Genomic DNA, 20,373 nt, shown 5'->3' with positions numbered 1-20,373 from the left:
CTCATGATACAAAGCAAATGTGCTTTGGCTTTTCAGCACACAGGTTTGTATTCTATTTCCCAGAGCTGTTTATCTTCTCTTTTTGAACACAGATCCAGTAACTTCCCCCCCCCCCCCCAAAAAAAAAAGTTTAGGCTAAGAGGACAGGTCTGCAAACCCAACTGGGCTCACCTGAGCGTCCTAGAGTTCAAGCACAGGCACGGCCGGGAAAGTCAGGCCACGCTGTCCCCACGTTTCCAGGCAACCGTCATACTAATCAGGAGTATCCAACTGTGCTTGATTCTATCTAGTACTAGAAGCAGAAAAGAAACATAAAATAGTTACTCTGGGGAGCAGGCTTGCAAAGTTTTATTTGGCTGCCTGGCTTCAATATGTAATATTTTGATAAGGGAGCATTCTGGTTTTCGTCGTTGTCAATCTCTATGATAAAAACTGAGCAAGTAGACTTTTTTCATGCCTGGCCTGGTAAATCGTCATGACAATATTGCAAATACAACTGGTTTGGGAGCCTTCCTGTTTGTTTTATTTCCTAGGAGTTTGAATTTATGGCTTGTATTTCATTATTTTGCTAGTCATCAGAATCTGCTGAGCTATTTTGCCTTCTGCTCAATAGGTCACTTTCTAGCCAGCTTAGGCATATATTTAGTTACAGTTTCTATGTGTGTCACTACTTTGGTTGTTTGATGCCAGTCAGCAAAATCCTTCTACTTTCCTGCTTCATAGCCTATGCACCTCACAAACATGTCTGTTTTAAATCACGGACATTGAGACTGGCAAGTTTTGTATCCTTAGTTCCTCTCTTTCACGGTTTGAGACCAAGTGAGGAATCCAAATCTGTGGTAATTTTGCTTGGTTTGCCATCGGTCTCAAAGCAATCTCACATGCTGTTCCTAGTGGTAAATTTACCTTCGTGCAGGAAGGTAACGTTGCTGAGCACTTTGGTGTTGCGTGGTTTGCACCTGGGAAGACAATTCCCATCTTGTACATTCAGGAAGATTGTGTAATCACATCTGTTATAAAGCAACCTAAAGAATGTGTTATTTCCTGAGTGACAAAACCCAATGACCTCAGGAAGGTGGTATTTGAAGGATTTAAGTAATCCATATCCATAAGAGTGGACCCATTAAAGATTTCAAAGATTCAAGAGTGAAAATAAAATTAAGATATCATTGGCCAATGATTCTCTTTGGTTTGTTTGTCATCTAGATGAAAAAGGATTTTGATCTAAAATGTCACATCCCTTGATATCAGCAAATTATTTTAAATATTGCATTGATTTCTCCTTTCCTAGTGTACTATGACAGAGCTTTTTCAGCTGTATAACTCATGGAAATAGCCAAGATGCTGCCCTTGCGTTTTAATCAAGATGAACTTGAAAGGTGAACGTAGTAAGTGGGAGAAATTATTTATAATTTTCTAATAAAAGTTTATGTCTAACAGTCCAAATTTCATACATTTGGTATGTGCTGGCCTTGAGATATGGAACAATTGCAATTACCTTTACATTTGGCCTTAGATGAAATGTCATAAATTACAATGATAGAGTTGGTACTCGTTCCCAGCTCACAAAATTTCCATATTAACATCTTCACCTCAAACATAAATGGTTACAAAGTTACAAAGAAAAGAGTTGTGTTGGCCTTTGTCAACCAGACTTAATGGTGGATGTGGATGGATCATATACTATTGCTAACTCTTAAACACAAAGCATCATAGAATCCTTGTTCAGAGGACCTAATTAAAACTTTATAGTTAACTTTAAAAATGAAATGGCATTCAACAGCTCTCTTTCTCTCTCTTTGATGCAATAAAAACCACTTCAAAGTTAGAAAGGTTTTTCTCTCCCAGCTACTTGAAATAAAAGCATTTCCATAGCGCGAGATGGCTGTGTAACACAATGTGTTAAAAGGACTGTCCAATTTTTCTGTTTCTTGTGAAGTGCACACCATTTATGTAAGTTAAATGCAAAAGAACAACAATCCACATGACAGAAGAATGTCTGCGTCAGATTTTGAATTCAGCCTAAATAATCCCTGGCTACAACCAGTGGATGAAAAGAAGATGACTTATTAAATGGTCCTCACCTGAAAATCGTCTTGGAGAGGACAAACCCATTCTCACCAAAATCACGGCATATCCCATGATTTTACCAACCATCTTTGGTACCTTCTTAGATTAGAAAGAAAATAAAAACACAGGGAAAAAAAAGAAAGTTATGCAATAAAATAAGGGGCCAAGAACAAGGAGCTCCAAATCCAGGGAAACTTCTATTGTTCAGAGCCTCTGAGAGTATGGGGGCAGAAGGAGGTGTCGTTCTCCCTGAAAAAGTGTTTAAGTGCAGAAGCTCTGCAATTCAAGACCAGCACTGTTACTGCAGGGTTTCCTGAGGGCCCTGAAGTAAACAGGATGTTAGGTTTCTGGAGCTTGAGAGGGGGAAGATGAGATTCTGCTCCCACCGAAGCTGGTGGAAGCTTTGCTAATTACTGCTCTGTGCTAAGAATGCCTCTTAAAAATTATTGAAAGTTTACCTGACATCTCAAAACAAATCCATCTCGATGAAGTGGTACCAAGAAGATACCTGTTAGACTGATAGTTGCCTCAGCTTGCTTGTAGAAACTTCCCAGCAATGGATCCTAGCTGCTGGCCTGATCCGAAATTCCTCTGGTGGATCCAGGATGAGACTCTAAAGTGCAGATCCTTTCCATCCACTTTGGATCAAGGGAGCACCACGTGTGCTTCCTCCACAGCTGTCCCATAGGATTCCTAAGGCAGGACTGCACACATTGGTATCTTGTACTGCTCAACCTCATGTCAAGAAAGCTTTTATGACCTGAGTGGCTTGTCTGCTCTTCAGTCCTGAAATAACTCCTATGCCAGAAGAGTGGGGATTAGCTTCCTTCTCCTTGCTGGGGACCCCCAGGCTATTCTCTGACAGTGAGTTGGTGGGTACAATTAGCTGAGCGCTCTCTGTCTTGCCTGACATCATCAGAGGCTGCTGTGAGCTGGCAATATTAGGGAATATATAATAGATAGGTGCTGGGTTCACACTTTGGCACAGGACCCCTGAAGCTGGACCTTGTGACTCTCTTGACGTTGGCATAACCTCTGTGCTCTCTGTCCCTTCCTTTTTCCTTCTGGAGCTGTGTTCTTTCACTATCATTTGTGTTTCTTAGAAGACTTCTCCTGATGTCCTGAGCATGAGGGACAGGACATTAAGGAATTGAAGGGTGCAGGAAGAAGCAACAAAAAGAAAGTATTAGGTCCTCCCTCCTTCTTCTCCTCACCAAACTTCCTGTGAAACAAGGAGCTGGGGAGAATAATGTGAGAACTCACCCCCAGGCTTTCTCTTCATCCCTTCAGCTTTCAGGTCTGCAGAAAAGAAAGGGAAGATGCCCAGAAGCTTTCAGTTTGCTTAACTCTCTCTGAGTTCCTGGCAGTGCTCTCCTTGGCTTCCACAAGGGACAACTTTTTCCTGAGCCGTAAGAGGATTGACATCCCCCTTTGCGTGCATTTGGATGGGAGAGTGGAAGTCTTTCAGCATTTGAATGATAGTCTGTCTGTTCCTATACAGAAAATGATCAAAGATTTTTATTTCCTTTTGGAATTAGGGATTAGTTATCCAAAATTATTTCCCATGCTATGTTAAGATCATCAGAACTGCTGATTCCCAGCCATGTTCTCAATTAAAAAGTTAATGAAGTTTTAAATTGGACTTTAATAAAAAAATATTGGGTTTGTGCTAAAGATTTTAGATAGAAGAACATAATAAAATTCTGTCTTCAACTTTTCACTTTGTGCTCACCAACTTGGGTTGTTCATATCTTCCTATATGGATTAAGTGAACGTGATTATCTTTTGTCACGTTTGTCTCTCCTGCTTTCTTTTACGTTAAAATATAATTTAACATATCACATGGAAATTGCGGTTTCCGTGACATTAAGTAAAGGCTGAAAGTTCCACTTGATTATTTTCTGCAACACTCAGCTAGACTCTATCCAAAATACGATGGACTTGGACACAGCCTTTTGTGTTTAGACTTGCTAAAATATTTACATCAAAGAAACACATGTTCTCTATTTTTTCCAGTGTGGAATATCAATTCCAGATGACATTTCAATGTAAACTTTTCCATAGCCAGTTTGATGATGCTAATTCAGTACTTGAGGTCGAAAACTCTACTGTCAGGTTTAAGCACAGACACGGGCTGAAATTGTTGCTTTAAAGTGAGCTGCTGGTGTAAAGCATCTGCAAGGTTTGTTCCCAGAAATGCTTCTGATGCAGACCTGGGGATATGAAGTAAACATGAAGCCGCTCTAATTTTTGGTGTGGTAAAAACAATCCATACTTTGTTCTGAGATTCACTGGAGAAGGAAGATTAGAAAGTGTTCAGCCACCTTTCTGTCCCTCTCTGACCCTTTCCACTTAAGAGTCCAGCTGGTGCTTTAGGGAAGAAGTATTCGTATTTGTCCTATGATTCAGAGAATAAGTCGCTTTTTGGGCACTGACTGGAGCTGCCATCACTTGACTTTTTCCAGCCTCTCAACCCAATTTTTCCATTTATCTGACCCTCCACAGGTATTTTATATATGGGGAAAAATTGTGTTTGCATCTCCTCGGAAAGAGCCCAAGAGCCTTTCCATGGATTTCAGCAAGCAGGGGATTAGTGATCAAGCCTAAAATAAATTGAGTAGGCTTTGGTTTTTTTTCCATCCACACATTTCAGTCTTCCAGCAATTGTAAGACTTAAGCCTGAACCCAGCAGTGCTGCTTCACTGTATGGAGCAGCTAGCACAGTTTAAGTAATAGCTGTAATAGTAGCAAATGGAGTTTTATTGACACAGACCACAACATCATATTAAAAAAGTATAGATAACACTGTGAAATTGAAACTGTTTGCCCTGATACATACCAAGAAAAAATACTGGAAAATGAAGACATGAAGGAAAGAGATCAATGATTCAATCTCTGGACTTGCAGGCCTCTTGTTTTCGCTGCTGTTGTATATTTGCACACTATGCAGAGCCTTCTTAAACAGTACTGAAATGTAAATAAAGAAATAATAATCAAATGTTAAGAAAGTAGTGTACAAAGATGTTTCCATGAGTCTATGTGAGGAGCACCTTCCTGGATATTAGACTGGAAGGCACATGTGTAGGCTACCAAGCTGATATTTTGTCTGCTGATACATATTTCTGTTGTGAGGATACTGGAAATAGGCAGAAATCATGGTGTTCGTTGTAACTCAGAGTATCTGTGTTCTTACATGTCTCTGCCAGAGGCTTCCAGGATGACCTTGGGTGAATCACATCCTCAGTGGCTCTGTTCCCACATTCAATTAACAGAAATTTGATTAGATGGGACAAGCTATTTTTATTAGTGTAAACTATTTTTGAAGTGGAGGGAAAATAGGGAAGAGATATAGGTAGAAAGATATCCAATATTCCTGTAATGTAACAACAAAAATAGGTGGATTTAAAAGGGAGGACTAGAAACTGTATATATGTAAGGCAAAGAGTTTTGTTAGGAATAAAACAAAACCATAAAGATTCGTATTGAGTCAAAAGTTAATTTTTAACTGAGTACATCATGCAGCTCTCTTGTCTTTTTAACTGAATCATAATTCATTAGAGAAAATAAGGATGCTATCTATAAATATAGGTCTGTCAATATGTCAATCACTGCCTGTGATTGAGCCCCCAGGGCCTGCAAAAACCTCAAACACAATGTCCAGATTTGATTCCCTGGTGTTCATACACGCAAGAAAACACTCCTATATACTTCAGTCTTGACTGCTTCTACAAGAAAAAATATATATTACTGGGAAAATATTATTTTATATATTCCATGTATATATTTTTAAATTGTACAAAATATAATTGAAGGGCATGTGCTAACTCTCCCAGATCTGTGCTAACAGGTATAAACGAATATCATCTTCCAAGAGAGGGGAATGATGCAGGGCAAGCGGCTCGCAGCTCTGGGCTCGGCTTTTTCATCTTCCAGGCAAAACTGCCACCTGTGCTATCAGTGCAGCTCTGCTGCTCCTAGGAGTTGTAGGAGCTTTAGGGCAAAAAACAACACCCATGTTTTCTCACTCACCTAATCCTACCTAGAAAATGTAGAGGGCAGTAGCGGAAAGTGCCTGTAGCAATCCAGACCACCTGCCATTAAAAACTGCACCCTGGCTGCTGCTGGTGGACCTGCATGGGTGTTGGAAACAGTGGGGAATGCCAAGAAACCACTCGGCATAGACAGGACTTGTGACTGTGAAACTGAAAAGGCTCAGAATATACTTCTGAGGAGAAGAAAGGTGATAGAAAAGTCCTTGCAGGCTTTTGTGGCTAGGAAGGTGTTGGCAATGTCGAAATGGGTTATAAATCCTTATGACTTGACTCATTAAAAGCTACTGTTCTCACCACTTCACTCTGCCCTACATAATCAGAGGAGTAATTTCTGCTAAGAAGAGGGAGAAAATCCCCTCTGCATTCAAGAAGTGCTGTTTGTGCCATGTACTGCTTTTCTTTGGTTTCTTGTTTCATTCCACTTCCAGCTTCTCTGAGTGACACACACTGTGGTTTCCTACATGCCGTGTGTGGAATCCTCTGGTCTCACCTTTTCAGACCATATCCAACCATGTCATTTCCTCAGCTGCTATTTTTTTCATATGCATTCACCTTCCTCATCCAAATCATCATTTATGGTTTTTTTCCGATGGTTTTCACCTGGGCGCTTGTCTACTCAGGACTGACACTACCAATTGATTTCACATAAAGCACACAGCACAGCCTAAATATATATTTCTGTCTCTGGATGTAGAGTTCAGACAGTAAAATCAATGCCCTGGAGGTGAAAGGCCTCATTGTCCATAAATAACTCTTGAGCCACTCGTTTCAGCTCCTCAAAGAATCAACAATGGAGGATGTCATTTGGGAGATGAAATTTGAAAATACACATATTGTCCTCACATGCCAAAGTTTTCTCATTTGGATGGAATTCTAATGGAAATGGGGAATAGCAATCAATTAGTATTTTCACACAAAATGGATGAGGGTTTTTTTTATAATAAATAAATATCTGTGATAATTTTAGCCCATTAATTAATAATAAATGAATAATCACAGGCTGTATGAACAATTCAGGGTACACCAGCAAACAATGCGAACTTCCAGTTTGAAATAAGCAGGTCGAGTATTGGACAGGCTTGTCTAGAGATGTTGGATCTGTTCTCACTTCTGTTGCTGAGCTGCTCTCAAATTTTAGGACAGGTCATATCACCTCTCTGTCTCAGTTTTCTTTCTGTAAAACAAGAAGCTAAAGTGCTTTCAGGTCAAAGGATGAAAAACTTTACATAATAGCAAGGTATTATTAATATCCTAATGATACCATGACAGAAAATGATCAATAATGATTTCTATTTTTCTTTGCTGTTTAGGAGGTGTTTTTCTGCTGTCTATATTTTCTAAAGTCATATGCATAACAGCAGAACGTTGTTGGTTTCTTGCAGAACAGACGAGTCTTTTTGTATCTATATGATATAAAGATGAAAAACAGGTTAAATTCTGGTATGACATTTCTCTCAAGGCTGGAGTGCCAAAGTCAAAGTGAAAATCTAATGATTTACTGCACGAGCAAGTGCAAAATCTATGCATTAATAAATTCTACAGGACTGTATATTCGTGCTTTACTCCTACTGTTTTTTAAGCTTGAAATTTTTAAGAAATTGAAAGAAAAAGCATCACTTTCAAAAATTGTCCCACATTAAATAGCCCATGTTTAAGAAATTGTGTATTTATTTTTAAAGTAACCTCGTTACTGCCAGACTACTTTTTCCATTTCAGAGCAAAGCGGAGTGCTTATCTTCCATATTTTCATAATGAAAGCTCCCAAGCACAGACACTGTGGCAGATTTACGGCCTGCGAGTGGCAGAACTGACAGGCGTTTTAATATGAAAGGCGATATGATGTCTTTAATGTACAGTGATGTCACTTCTAACAAGGCAAGAAGCCTGCTTTTTGCACTGCAATCACCATAAGAAGTGAAACCTGTCTGCTTCGGGAGCAACCTTTTAACCCAGGAAAAGGTCACAAATAAGAGGAAAAAAAGAGGGGACGCTGCTTGCTCAGGTGGAAGGGCACGCTGAGGGTGGAGGAGCAGGGCTATTGTGGGTGTGCATTATCGCCAGGAAGTTGAAGCTAGAAATAGTGGAGCTAGAGCTAACCTTGAGAGAGAGAAGGAAAGGGTAATGGAAATCCTCAAGGGAGTGTTAAACGGAAAGCTGGATTGCCTGTTGACCACCTTTTTTCCTTTCATCCAGCATTGATTGGACCTAATAACTTGGAAGTGATATTGACAGCAATATAGGCTGCCATTAGCTGGACACACAATTATTTCACTGAAAGGAGAGCAACCCAGTACCAAACCTCAGGTCTTTCGTTCTACATTAGACCAATGAATTTACTACTTTGTCTAGGAAATATTTGCCAGTGATTTTAAAGGCCAATTTAAAACATGCATTTATTAAGTCCCTTCTTAAATGTGTTTGCCGCTCCTGACTGAAAGACTTTATCACGTAATTCTGAAGCTGCACCGTTTTTAAACCTTGTACACAAGAGCATTAGCTGAAAAGGCCATAAAATGACAGGAAATCTCAAGGCCCAATGAGTATCTTGTGTTAGCATTAGGCTGGTGACTTTGGTTAAAGACAGGAAATTGAAGTATGTGGGCACATATATCTATTTATATCTTCAAGAGATCCACTTCCTCTAAAATCCAAGACAATCAGCTCTGAATATCATATTTTGGTATTTTGGCAGTTTGATCTTGAAGAACATATTAAGAGACAAAATGAACAACGTAAGAAGCAAATCTGTTGTTTTCTATTATCTTTGCAGGAGGAACTCACAGTATTGGCCAATCTGTATAGTCTGATCCCCAAAAGGCAGCATTGATGTCAATACAGCTGCATATCTGTACATCCTGCAAAATCAGAAATGATGGTTGACCTCATGAAGATACTTGTAATATTCCACACCTAGTCCTGCATTGTTTTGAATTTAATTTTTATAAATGAGTATGGGCTTACAGGTGACATATTTGGTTTCACTTTACTTTGAAACAGCCGTCTGTCTTCATCCCTCTTCAAAATTGAAGAGGAACTGCAAATTCAAGTTTACATATAGAAATAATCAGCTCACATTTCAGTAGAAAATGTCAGAAATACTGGTAGCATCAGTAAATTGTTTTCCCTATTCTGAGCCTGATCTTCTGACAGCAAAGGGACATTCCAAGGATCAGCCCTGTGTATGGTTGGAGGTATGATAATGATATTTTCCAAAAAGCAAAAATACTGGGAAATGAGGTATGATGTAATACTGCTGTAGATCCATAGATCTTGTGGTGGGGGGGTTGGTAGGTTATCAGATGCCATTAATGTAAGTTAACGCTTTGGAAGTTCCTGTAATATTTTTAAAAGATCGTGTGTCTGGAGACAAAAGCAGCTGGACAGGCACAAGTTGTGAACTGCTTCACTTTCCAAGCTACCTTGTATCTGTCAGTATATTGGTTATGGAGCTCTGCCCAGGCCAGTCTCAAAAGATGGCAGAGTATCACATTTCTCCAAAGATAAAACATCCCTAGGGGTACAAAGAATTCAGGGATACAAGCCTGATAGACAGGAGCAGCACTGCAACTCTAACATTTTACAGCAAAGTTTAATGAGTGAGTCCTTAAACAGATAACTGAATTGATGAAAGGCTTACAGTTGCCTTGATTAAGCTTGTTCTTTTTCCATATGTAAGACTCAGGATAGTTTAAGCAAGAGTTGAAGAAGAAATTCGGGAGAGAGACATTCATAAGTACTTTGCAAATTGGTGTCACATGAAGAGGTTGCCATTTGTTAAGTCACAGGTGCTATTTGTCCACCCAAAGAATCCTGTTGCCCAAGAAGTGTCACTTGCAACAGCCCCTTTGTTCCTAACTAAGGAATTATAAGTATTTTTAGAACATGTTTCACTGGTTCATGACTCACTCCCCTTTGGATCTTTTGCAGTTTTCCCATTTGTGATCACATGGCATCCCTCTGGCATATGGTCACCAGGGAAAGTACTACTAGGGAAGAAATTAAGGGATTTTAGCTATTTTTAATGTCACTTGGAAGGTAAAAATGTGGAAGAAAAGCCACATCAAATGAATATTTTTCAGTCTACTGCATTACATTAACCAATCTTATTGTTTGCTGGAGCTTTCCCTGCTGTATCCCTCTATTGTATCTTTGTTTATAATTGAATTGTAAACTATCTGTGGAATGTGCTTTGCTCCTCTGTGTGCTTATACAGTGCCAAGTGCAAGCGAGTGATGGCCTGTGACTTGCTGCTGTGATGATACAATTTGCAAATAAACGCATATTGGACCAGGAACCCATAAATACCTATTTTAAAAAGCCTTGGGTTTAAACCCATATCTGATTAGTAACTTGCTTTCTTGTCATTAGTGTCTTTTCTTAGAAAACTGATAAGATAGTTATGTTCATGTATTTGGCAGGTATATGTTGCCTTTTAGAGCATGAAGGTCATACCCTCAGCTGGGTAACCAATCTCTGTGTTTGATAATATTTAGATAGCGGAGGGAAAGAATGCTTCCTGTAGAGGTGAATTTTATTTGCCTATGAATGTAAGTACTGGTTTATTGATATTTGGCGCATGAAGTTCAACTCATCTGTTTGCTCTGGCCATGATTCCGGCCAACGTTTAGTGTCAGTGAGCACATGTTGTATTGAAAGGTGTCAGTGAGAACGCCTGTACCTAGTGCAGGCACTCTGAGATGAACAGACCAGTTTGCACTCTATGCATCTCTGAAATAAAGCTTGTATTTGAGCTGAATTTTTGATATTTGAGTTGTTTAAGACCTGGTTTGCACACTTAGAATTTCTGCCTAAATATTTTTTATGTATTTACACACTGAGTGTGCTGATAGATACATTTTTTTTTTTTAGAAAAATAGATTTCCTTCATATTTTTATTTATATGTATGTTTTGTGCAATTACATATTTACACTAGTCTCACAGTATAAGGTTCATTAAAGAATATACCATGTGCTTGAATATTAATTTTTCTTCTTTAAATAAGGCTGGGTTATAAGGACAACTTTTTTCTTCCACCCAAAGTGCTTTTGGATTCCTTCCACACCTGTAGCATCATTCACCATTCTGTTTAAATAACCAGGTTGGTGAGAATCTTTTACTTTTTAAAATACCTTCTCTTTATGGTGAATTAAAGGTCACAGCTAGAAAACTAGCCATTTCTATGGGTTTTGTTAATTTTTCCTGGTTAATAGTCCTTTCAAATTCCAATTGCATGGTTACTTCAGACTCGCATCAAATGCTCCCCAGAAATAGCACTTCACAGTGGGAAAAGTGAACCTATTTCCCTCCAGCACGGTAGCTCTATCTGTGAACTATTGGCAGCACATGAAGATGGATTAAAGTTCTGCGGAGACCTAATGAAAAACAAAAAAATGCCTCTCCTTTGCCTGTTTCAAAGGATGGCTGTCTCACATTCTACCTGCTTGTCTCTGGGGCCTGAAACTGGCTGAGTCTGTTTATCAATTAGGGTGCCAGTGTTTAGAACAAAATTCAGAGGATAATGGAAATGAGGGACCACAGTCATGGCTCCAGGGGAACATACTAGTATTAACCTCAGTGCTAGGTCATGCACTGTCCCTTTTAATGAGAGATGTTAGGCCTTCCCAGACAGGTGCATTTTGAGTAACATAACCTTTTCTACCTTATCGTGTCAGGTGGCAAATTTAAACTGCAGTGAATTGAAATAGGCTGGCTCAGCACTACAGATAATTTAATTCCGCAGCCATCTTTCCTCTTTATCTCCTGTTGACATGCTCCATACTATATAACAATAATAGAAACTGTGTTCGGAGGAACATAAACCTTATGGAAGGTGTACAGTGGGCTTTGTGCTCTTCCACTCATTCACCTCTGCGAACAGTAGCAGGGGGTGCTGCTGAACAGGTGATGGATGAGCCTGGATACTGAGTGCGCTGTGTGTTGGGGTCCACCTGTCTGTGTCTGGCAGATCACCTGCAGAAGCCTCAGCAACCTTGCCCTGCCTAATGTGCAAGCCCAAAGGCTTTTTTGAGGGGGGAAAGCTATTGGTTGTGAATGGGAATATACGAGTTTGACCTAGTCCTTTTCTGTATGATGTGCTTTTACCAGTCTGTGCTCCCTTGGAGTTTCTATTTTTAAATATTATATGCATACCTCCAGAAAATTGCCTACTTAAGCTTATAATGAAAAGTTTCCTGGGAACCACCACCTTGTTATCTGTTCCACAATGGGCTTACTCATAAAATAAGCTTGAAATATACCCTATTTCTCTTCAAGTTTTGGAGGATAAAAGCAGTTGATTCCATTAGCCATCAGTCAGGCACAGAATAGCTCATAGATCTGAACGTGCTGAATCCAAGTATCATTATTTATGGTTGGGAGGCAGCGTGATTCAGTGAGATATGCTGCTTTCTCCAAGAGTTACATAAGAATTACCATCTTCATGCTGCTTTGTAATCTTGGAATAAACCACCTGAACATTTTGTGACACAGCTTCCCTTTTTATAAAAAGGGCATAATGGGACTTACCCTAAGAAAATACGTTGTCATTGTAAAGCGCTTGGAGGCAGCGCCAGGGCCCCTTTGCTACACCCACACCGGCAATGATCTTTGCAGCAGGACAGCAGGGAGATGCAGGTAGATCAGCATTGCCTGCTCTGCCAGGAGTGTGGAGACAAGCAAGTCAGAGCAGCAGCCAAAGGCTGGTGATGCCAGAGAGCTCTTGTAGCCGCTGGGCCAGTAGCCAGTCCAGGCTACCAGCTTGTACTGCCTCTGCTGTACTGGAAGGCCCAGGAGATGTTGTGACCTGACACTAAGGAAAGGAAAGCCCTTTTGTAAGAGCTAAGATCATTAATGGGTATCTAAAGGGGGATACTTGCTGTCATATTGATTTATGCAGATTTTAATTACGTTAAAATAAGTGTAGCCAGTTACATGTTTGGAGCAGAGTAAGCTTTTACAAGCCAGACTAATGAACAAGCCCCTCTGCACCCTCTGACATCATTTCAGTCCCTCCCTTGTATATAGATTGGAATTATAGCAGCAGCCATAGCACAAGTGTGCTGGTACCTAGAGAACAGTGCAGTGCAGGCCCATCAGTCAAAGTCCTATTGATCATATTGACGAAAGTGGAGTAGTGTGTCAGTGCTAAACTCTTGCCCTGGTTTTACATTTGTGCATTTTTTTCTAGAGCTAATGTAATTTCAGCAATATCCTCTATAAGTAAATATTATTAATAACCACGTGGTTTATTCAATTAAAGATGTTCTGGAAGCCTCAGTCATCTCTTTGCATCTGGTACGACGCAAAATTTTGTTTCGAAAGGGCTGCAGCAGCTCTGTGTGGAGCTCAAAAGTCAGCTGAGAGATCTTGAAAGAAGTTTCGATCAGTGGAGGGAGTTCCACAGCAAGAAAAATGTGCTGATGCTCCAGCCTTCCTTGTTCTGAGCCTCCCATTCACTGATGCAGTTAGAGACAGGCCTACAGTGGAGTTACTATTCAAATTCAGGAGAATAAGCAATAGCTTTTTAGACACGATCTATTCCTGGTAGCTGGTTGATTTTAAAGGTTTGAATAACAGGGTGTTTTTTAGAGTGCTGGAATTATTTCTAGTGCATAAAAGTGTTGCGTTACATTGCCAGGCTTCCAGACTGCAGTGGCAATGACAGCTGTATTTAAGGTGCCCTTCTTAATCGTTCAGATCTGAGTCAAGACCGTGGCTTTGCACTGTTTGAGGGACAGTGGGACTGGCCTCAAGTCTAAGCAGCCATCCTGGTACAGCTGTGGCACTGTGGTCAGTCAGAAACTAGTCCTGATCAATGCCACCCCAACACAGCTATCAATAATAAATCCACGACAGAAAAGGATTGTTGTCTTGTGCCGCAAAGTGTCCCTTGTTAGCTGTGCTCCTGAACAGACAAATCATGGGCTAAGGAATAATAAGGTGAACTCTTGTGCTATGCAGAATTACACAGAAACACGGTTTCCTTCTTCCCTGTTTATCCAATACTTTGTGAAGTGCAGTGTCAGCTTGATGAACAGGATTCAGGGATGACAAATACCCGCTCTTACCTCTGCTGCCCTAATCCTTATCACTTGCAGTTTTTGGAAAGGTTTCCATCTATTTCAGTGATTTTTACTTGAAGTCCCAAGAGATGTTTGCTAATATTTTTTTAGAGGATAACTGTCAAATTATGGGAGTCCCACTTTGGTCCCTTAGGGACTGATCCTTATAATGGTGATCTCAAAACGTTTTGGATCATGCACTCCTATCAGCAAAAAAAATTTGAGTATGCGCCCCCTGTATATGTCAAATAATTTATTTATAAATGATATACATATACTACTGTACTAATACATTACATACATTATAAATCATACGCAAAATAGAAATGTAAAAAGGATGAGCTTTTAAAATATGACATAGACACCTTTAAAAAATTATTTACTAATGGCAAAAGAATATTTTGTCCTGCATCATAATGGGTTGTCTTGTGTGCAGCCCACTACAGAGACCACTGTCTTTGAGAGCCCCTTCATTGGTAGTGGGAACTTTACACAGTATACTACCCATAAGTAGTTTATATACAACTGTTTGTATGTGCATCATAGTTTGGGAACCCCTCATTTATGCCAGTGACAAGTTCAAACACTTTACAAGCTGGTCAGTGGTGTAACCCTTCTTGGTTTTTCCTTCTGTAAAATGTGGGCAAGAAAGTTAACAAGGTTACACACACCGCAAGGGGTTTTTGAGAAGGTAACTGTACTAACTGCTACTACTGTAAGTCTTACAGGGTGCTAAGCATTGTAACATCTATGTTTCCTGGACAAACAATTTCCCGGACAAACAATATCTAGGCAAACTGGGGGGATTATTGAATTAGCCTGATATTACCATTTTAAATTATAAGAATAATCTCATAATTTTCATAATTTAAGATATGATGCCAGACTCATGCTTCTTCCCCAAATGAAATGATTCAGCAGAGTTGTAACAAAAAGAGGATATCTGTCAGATTTGGCTCAGCTTTAGTTCAAGCATAATTTTGGACTCAGTTGTCAAATACAGCCATAGTCAGCCCTGGTATAAATTCAGCTAGGCCTTGAGAATCTGCTTCAGCTTTTGCTCTGATTTTTTTTTTTTTCTTAAGTGACTATTAATTAGGGATGTGCACTTTTTTGCTCTGTCTAGATATGTGTAAATATTTGGAAGCTTCTGTTTGCTGATTCCCATCATGTTTGAACCTGACTGACTGAGAGTGAAAACATGGGCCAAGTTACACCAGGTTGTCTCTCCTGTGTTCCCGACTACTTGAGCTGGTTCCACTAGAACACTGTTGTCCAAGATAACTTTAATGCTGCTTGACCCTGTTTGCCAATACATTTCCCTTTCTTCGTTTTCCTCCAAAGAGCATACAATTAAATGTATCAGGACTAAATACATTAATTTTTCAATACGCAAACCCCAAATAAAATTTATTTACATTATTAAGATTTCTGAATATTTGGAAAAAAAAAAAAATTAAAGGAGCCATTTCCAAAGGTACAAAAATATTCAATATTCACAAAAGCTGCTCACCTAAATGTCACTCTGAACTTTTGAAATCTCCTTGTTATCTTTCCCTTCTCCATTTTATGACCTCAGGACTGAGAGCATGTCTATTTAATGTCTACATTAAAATGTAGCATGCCTATATTGAAATATTCAGCTACTATCATCCACTGTAAAAATCAAATGATCACTAACTTGATCACTAATAGATCTTGCCATCATATTAAAATTATTATAATCCCATTTCTCCAAATAAACATTGTTCTAGCTGAACATCCTAATGCAATATTTAGAAGTGGATTTCTTTATTTTTAATATATACCATTTGCTGCATGCAAACTAAGACATATAGGGAAAAGGAGGCACAGCCCTCTGGTGTTGTTATCTTGTTAACATTGCTTGCTCCAAAGGGAAAAAAATAATATAGCACATCACAGAATATAAAGTCCCAGCACCACACAATAAGAAGACTAGCTTGTCAGTCACTGATTTAATATGGAAGATTTCAAAATGAAACCTTGGTGTAAGAAGCCCATGGCAACAAATAGTTGGAAACATTCTCTCTTGCCATTTGGAATACGTTTACAAGAGAAGAGCTGGAGTCTGTCCCACCACCAACTCAAACATTAGTTCACCACTCTGCACAGAGAAGTGCAGTAGAAATTAACTCAGTAATGCTTTGTCTTTGCTGTCACAGGAACTTAGTCACTATACTAGACTTCATCCACTGAGATCAATGCAGTAAGTAATCTACACAATTGTAGCTCATAGAAAGGTATAATATTAAACTGCCGTTGGTTTATCAATGGTTAGAACAAAGCTTACCTAGAATATCATTTCAAAAAATTGCACAAGTCAAAGGAAAGCTCTGCTTGGGTGAAATTAATGAAAGCAGTGAACTCAGAGCTGTGCATTTTCCAGGAAGGCAAGAGGGGTCTGCAAATTCTACAAGGCCAAGGAATACTTATCTAGAATATTTTGTGTCATATGTGTTGTGTGTGTATTATACATGTGAAATATATATATATAGTCATGTACGTATTTCTATAAAATACACAGCTTTTACATATTCAGCAGTAACACCCTTTTGGTGCTGCCCTATAGGTAACCAGAAGTACACGGGTGACTTGCTGCCAGCTGTATCATATTTGTCCCTCTGTCCACCTGGACTATAGCAGCAGCAGTTTACTGTCACTGCTGTCAGGGTCAGCAGAGCTTATGGGCAACTTGTTCCTTACATACATATTTGGAACCATTGTTATGCAATATTAATTTTCATTTTAAAAGCTTCCTGTAACTTTAGTAATGTATGTAACATTTACACATAAATAACCTTTGCATCTGAATCTAGGTCAGCTCATTGCCTCTGTCATGAAAATAATACCTAATACTTGATTATGTCAGATTGAGGAAAGGGATCTTAGCCACCTGGAATCGTTGCTTTTGAAGGCACAGGTTGTCAAATCATTTTGTGTGCAGCAATCTGACACAAGAAGAGTACCTCTGGCAAGTTGATTATATTTATCCATCTTGCAAGCACTTCTCCAGCCTGTGGATTTCATCTCTTACTCTGTGCAGAAGCATTTTGCAGCCACTATAGACTTGCAAGATGCATTGGCAAAGAGCTGCTCAAGACTTGCCTGGTTCCTGAACCTGAAACCACACGTCTAAGTATGTCAGTAGACCTAGTGAAGTAATTGTGACTATTTTCACGGTTTAAGTCAAGGGGTTTCAGATTTGGGACTGTGCTGGTAAGCATCAAGTTTAATATAACAAAAGCAATAAGTCAGTTTGATTCCAGATCTTTTAAGTGTTGAGTTGTGTAGTGGTTTGGACAAAAATGTTTGAATCAACTTGCAATAACACATGGAAGAGTTCATACAACTTCAGTCAGAAGTAGGAAAAATAACCCACATTGACAATCATTGCGCGAAAGGATAAACATTCAAATAGAAGTTTATTCCACTTCATCATAACCAGACATGATCTACAGTGTACCACAGTTTCCATTCTTAAAAAAAATTGTGGACTAGATAAAACTCTATTGCTGTACATTTTTCAGTACTAAAAATACGTCCTTGATTAGATAGCCTCTGTCACAAACAGTTACAGACATTTCTCTGCTACTTGCTAGTACAAACAGTGCTGTTTGTGTTGGAACCTAATTGAACAGGAATTAATTTATTTGTATAGACAAATGCAATAATAGTGAAAATGAAAGATTTTCTAATTATTTTTTTCTTTTTATCAAGCAAGTAAGAACATGCCAAAATTCTTCATTGAATTACATCCAATACTCTTCCAGCAAAAATTTTAGTAGTGATCCTGCTTCTGTGACTCTTCTTAGTCAAAGTGGTTTGAAGCAGTCCTGGCTTCTCCAGAAGCCTTCATAAGTCATGCTAAATAAGACCTACATCTTTGTTGTTTAAAACTTGCTTAAGATGAGAGTGGTAGCTCCAGCTATACAGTTTGAATTTGTCATTTATATTTTCTGTTGATGCTGCAACAGAAGTGGGGGGAAATCCCCAAGTTTCTGACAATTTACAGGCAATTTCTAAATTCCATTGCTATTTAGAGAACACTCAGAATAAAAGAGGAATCGTCCTAGACTTGCAAAGGCATTTGGAGCGTACCGTGAAGTACAAATGAAGAAATGGAAATAATTTCATAAGGAATTACTGTTTCTGAAATAGGAATGCTTTGCATAAATTTATTAGAATTTGGTGGATTATTTCCTGTGGCTGTCTTTGATTGTGCTTGGGAATTTTCCACTGTTACCAGTCTACATTTAGCACTGGAAGAGCCTCAGCTGTAGATGAGCCACTTGTGTCCTTACCAGCAAATAACTTTTTTCAGAGCAGGTTTGGATGGCACAGTAATATGAATGATAGCATCTGCCAGTACATCAGAAGTACCATAGTCTGAGCTATGCCGGCAGGTAAGTCATAAGCAACTGTCTTCAGGCGTTGCTTGCTTCCTTTTGTGACAATAGCCACATTGTCACATGGGAAGCCAGGGTTAATGGTCCCTGAAACTATAGACACTTCATGTGAATAGAAGCACTTGTACAGGAGCCATATGAAAATCTAAGAACTCTTGGCCAGCTGGTGAAGGGAGAACAGGAGAGCTGGCAGACCATGGCCGGGTGTGTGGCTGTCCTGCTGCCCACTTCCAGCTTTCTGTCTTCTCCTGCCCTCCTTCTCTGGTGGCCCAGAGCCTGTGTGTACCCAAAATACCACTGACACAATGCTTGGACAGCAGAGTCATGCAAGGTGGGTGTTCTTGGCTATCTGAGTTTCCTCTCTGGTTGTGTTTTCTAATGAGGAAAATAACTTTGTGTATCTGCCTGACCAAACAGGAAGGGTGTTTGCCAAGCACTGACTTACATGCAAATCAAGTGATGTACTTAAGAGAGAACCCGTCCAGACTTCCCATACAAAACGATTGTTTCTGAGCCGCCTATTGTCACTTAGGAGCAGGATCTTTGCCTTATGGTGTGTCATTAATTAAAATATCAACTCAATGCTGAGCAGAAAATTAAAAAAAAAGGAGAAGGCAAATTACACATAAGGCGTTTTTAGAAAAGGAAATATCAGGGGTGAAGCTGATGTGATGCAAATGGGGAATGCAAAATAATTTTCAAATGCAAACTTGATACCGTGCTATGGTCCTTGTCACCCTTACTAGTACATGATGGGCAAGCGCTTCATGATTTCCAACGCCACAAGAAAATTAGGCGTGTGTCACCAGTGTTGGCTGCTCACGGCATGCTGGTTTTCTCCCCCACCTGACGCTGGTTTTCTCCCCCACCTGACGCTCACGATGCTGTCCCGGCCGTGGCTCCAGCCCTGGCAGCCCCAGTCACCAACTGCCAGCATGGGCCAGCCATCCTGCCACCCCCTGGCGCAGCCCTGTTCATTACGCCACTTCCCATTGGCTGGGCCAGCTGCCTCCTGCAGCGGGATTGGTCCCCGTCTCCAGCACAGCCATCGCGGCAGCCCGGGCAACTGGGGTGGATTGGTTGCGGCTCCAACCAGTTGGGGCTGTTTCCCGACCACTGGTGTGGGAATCCACGAGGGTCCTGATGCCAGCCCCCGTGACAGCGTCTGGGGACAACCTGGCAAACACCAACTGGTCACCGTGTCTACCTGCGGCGTGCCAGCACCTCAAGTGGCGCCTCCTGCCAGAGGAGTTATCCCAGAGCCAGCAGTGACAGTCGAGGGTATAAACACCTGTTGTTACTACAGTTTGGGCTGGAAAAGGGCTGGCAGAGAGGGGTATATCAGTAGTCTATAAAATCATGGCTGCCATGAGGAGGGTGCACATGCCAGTGGTGGGTGATGGAAGCTCAGAGGGGAGAGTACGTGATTGTTAAACAAGCAGGAGCCATGCTCAGCTCACAGGGAGGCTGAACCATGAACTGTCAGAGGCCAGAGCAGTCTGTGGACATGCGCCGTAACAAGGACCAGGTAGCTCTGTTATTACTCTGGGCATCTGCCTTTGGTCACTGTCATGGATGGGAAAGTGGGTGAGGTGGCCCTTGGTCTGATGTTGTAGAACTGTCTGGTGTTCTTACATAGCTACCTCCTATGTAGCTGCTTCTGGATGGGAGCACTGCAGATGTATGGACACCTAGAGCTCAGCCTGGTGTCCGTACCTGGGTGGATGGAGGCATTGGCCATTGATAACAGAGGATACAGCTAG

Source organism: Nesoenas mayeri (genome assembly GCF_963082525.1).
Source record: "Nesoenas mayeri genome assembly, chromosome: 4".
Taxonomy (NCBI): domain Eukaryota; kingdom Metazoa; phylum Chordata; class Aves; order Columbiformes; family Columbidae; genus Nesoenas; species Nesoenas mayeri.
This window is presented reverse-complemented; position numbering follows the sequence as displayed.